We start from the raw sequence: 3,423 nt of genomic DNA on the forward strand, positions 1-3,423 counted from the left end.
TGGCCTTGCCCCAGCAGTTGCAGCCATTTGGGAAGTGAACCAGTGGGTGGAAGGCCTCTCTCTCTCTCTCTCTCTCTTTCTTTCTCTCTCTCTCGCCCTCTCTCTTTGTAACTCTGCCTTTCAAATAAATAAACTAAATCTTTAATAATAAATAATAATAAAGTAATGTCCAGGAAGGGGAAACGTTGATTGTCCTGATTTGGTCAGCACACATTGTACACATGTATTGAAATGCTACACTATAATCCATAAGTATGTACAATTATTGCTAATAAAATATTAAAAATAAATAACAAAAAAGAAACTAAAACGTCACGCTGGATTGGTTATTATCAAAAAGACAAAAAAAATACATGTTGGTGAGGACATGCACACTGTTGGTTGGAATGTAAATTAGGGTACCCACTGTGGAAAAGAATGAAGGTTCCTCAAAAAATTAAAACTAGAACTCCCATATGATCCAACAACCCCACTCCTGGGTATATACCCAAGGGAAGCGAAGTCAGTGGGTTGAAGAGACATCCGCACTCCTTTGTTTATTGCCCCATCATTCACAATAGCTGAGAAACGTAAGCAGCCTAAGGGTTCACCCATTGATGAATGGGGACAGAAAATGTGCATGCACACTGGAATACCCCTCAGACATAAGATGGACAGGGTATTATATCATTCACAACAACCTGGGTGAACTAGAAGGCCTGATGTTAAGTGATAGAAGCCAAGCACCAAAAGAGAAGTATCCCATGATTTCCTTCACAGGCGGGGTCTGAAAACCAGGTGAACTCAGAAATCGAAAGGATACTGGTGGGACCAGCACTGTGGTGTAGCGGGTAAAGCTGCCGCCTGCAGCGCCTACATCCCACATGGGCGCTGGTTCGAGTTCTGGCTGCTCCACTTCCTATCCAGCTCTCTCTGCTATGGCCTAGGAAAGCAGTGGAGGATGGCTTGGGTCCTTTGGCCCCTGCACCCATGTGGGAGATCCAGAAGAAACTCCTGGCTCCTGGCTTCAGATTGCCGCAGTTCCAGCCATTTCAGCCTGTTGGGGAGTGAAGCAGCAGACTCTCTCTCTCTCTCTCTCTCTGTCCCTCTCTCTCTCTCTCTTTCTCCATCTCTGTGTGTCTCTCTTTCCGCCTTTCAAAGAAGGGAAAAATAAATTAAAATGTAAAGATATTTCTCTTTCTTTCTCCAGAAACCTTTAATTTAAGGAAGACAAACTTCATGCATTTCATAAATATAACTTTAGGAAGATTTCTCAGATGCAATTTCTTGGAAATTGGTAGGTGATCTAAAAGCTCCATTAGATTCTAGCTTGATTTTTGTTGTTGTTGGAACTACCTCATTGGGAATGTTGGTCTCTTCAACTAGAGCACAGGAAGCCTACTGTCTTGTTTTGTGATTCTATCCATTTGTGACAATGTCTAAATCCACTCATTTATATTAGGGTGGTTATATTCTAATGGCTTTTCCAATTCTTAGATGGAATAAGAACAAACTTCCCCACATTTACTCTTTGGTCACCCTTTCCATATTGGGAAAAGCAGGACAAATGTCTAAATTTTCCCTCTAGTTTCTAGGTTTCAAAAGGATAAGTTGGTTTCATTGTTATGATTTTTTAAAAATTTGTTTATTTATTTGAAAGGCAGAGTTACAGAGAGGCAGAGAGAGAGAGAGAGAGAGAGAGAGAGAGAGAGAGGTCTTCCATCTGCTAGTTCACTCCCCAGATGGCTGCAATGGCCGGAGCTGCGCCAATCCGAAGCCAGGAACCAGGAGCCTCCTCCGGGTCTCCCACGCAGGTGCAGGGGCCCAAGCACTTGGGCCATCTTCTACTGCTTTCCCAGGCCATAGCAGAGAGCTAGATCAGAAGTGGAGCAGCCGGGACTCAAACCGGCCCACATGTGGGATGCCGGCACTGCAGGCAGCAGCTTTACCTACTATGCCACAGCGCCGGCCCTCATTGGTACGTTCCAACTATGACTCTTGTCATTATGTGGTCTTGTGTATTTAAGCATATTTTTATGCCCTTACTCGTGCCGCTTCTGCCGCACCTGTGTGTGCTCTCCTCTCTTCCAGGTGTGATGTCAGTGGGCTCCCGCGTTCTGATTGGTCTAGCCTGTTCCCTGTGCCATCAGCGGGCCCAGGTGATCCATTCCTCACCTCTCACTCTATCTCTCTCCCTTTGTCCCTCACCCCTGCCTTGGCTCTCCCCTGTGAACATAACTCACAAGCCATCAGCACCTCAAAAGCATGACGGTGTACGCTGAGGAGCTGCTTTTTTTTTTTTTCAATGAGAAGGGACAAAAACTAATATGAGTCACTGTCATCAACGTCTGTCCCTGTTGTTTATTGCCAAGGGACGTGAGACTACCAAGCTTCTGTTGGGCTTTACCGGAAGCCTCAGGCAGCCATGGAAAAAGACTGAAACAGAGAGATCGAAAGCGTGCCCGAAGTTCAACAAGAAGAGATGGGAGATAATTTACTGAGCTATCGTTTCACAGTCCTTTGTGTGCATTAGCTCATTTACTCCTCAGACTCTCAGAAGCAGAGATCAGCATTCCGGTCTTGCAAAGCGGCAAACTCAAATTCGCAATTTCCCATAGCTATGTAAGAGCAAATAGCAAAATCAGAGAGCAGTCACCACTGAAGCAAAGACGACCCAGAGGGAGAAGAAGAGGATCATCAGATTGGATTCCACGCTCCCGACAAGTAGAGTTTGGGGGCCACCGAGTGCCAGCACGCATCATGAAGTAGCATTCTGGCTGGGACTCTCACAGCCTGTGGCTTCAAAGTCCTAATCTAGCAATCGGAGCCGACTCTCCTGCCTGCTCCCATCCAACCATATTCAGGCAGCTGTAAGTGAACACCCCCAAGTGACTGTGATCTGTTTTGCTCCTCTTCTGCAGCCAAAAATAGAATGGCTTCATACATACATCAGGACTCTCTTTCCAGGGCCGGCGCTTGGCACAGCGGCACCAGTTTGAATCCCGGCTGCTCCACTTCCCACCCAGCTCTTGGCTTGTGGCCTGGGAAAGCAGCGGAAGATGGCTCACGTACATGGGTCCCTGCCACCCACACAGGAGACCCGGATGAAGCTCCTGGCTCCTGGCTTCATCCTGGCACACTCCTGGCTATCATGGTCATATGGGAGTGAACCAGAGTGGTGTTCACTTATAACTGCCAGAACAGGGTTGAATGGAAGCTCTCTCTCTCTCTCTCTCTGTCTCTCCCTCTCTCCCAGTAACTCTGACTTTCAAATAAATAAAATTTTTTAAAAAGACTCTTCCCTACATAGCTACAGATTTTTAAAAAAGATTTATTTATTTGAAAGTCAGAGTTACAGAGAGAGGGAGAGAGAGAGAGGTCTTCCATCTGCTGGTTCACTCCCCGATTGGCCGCAAAGGCCGGAGCTGCGCCGATCAGAAGCCA

The sequence above is a fragment of the Lepus europaeus genome, chromosome X (genome assembly GCF_033115175.1).
Source record: "Lepus europaeus isolate LE1 chromosome X, mLepTim1.pri, whole genome shotgun sequence".
Classification (NCBI taxonomy): domain Eukaryota; kingdom Metazoa; phylum Chordata; class Mammalia; order Lagomorpha; family Leporidae; genus Lepus; species Lepus europaeus.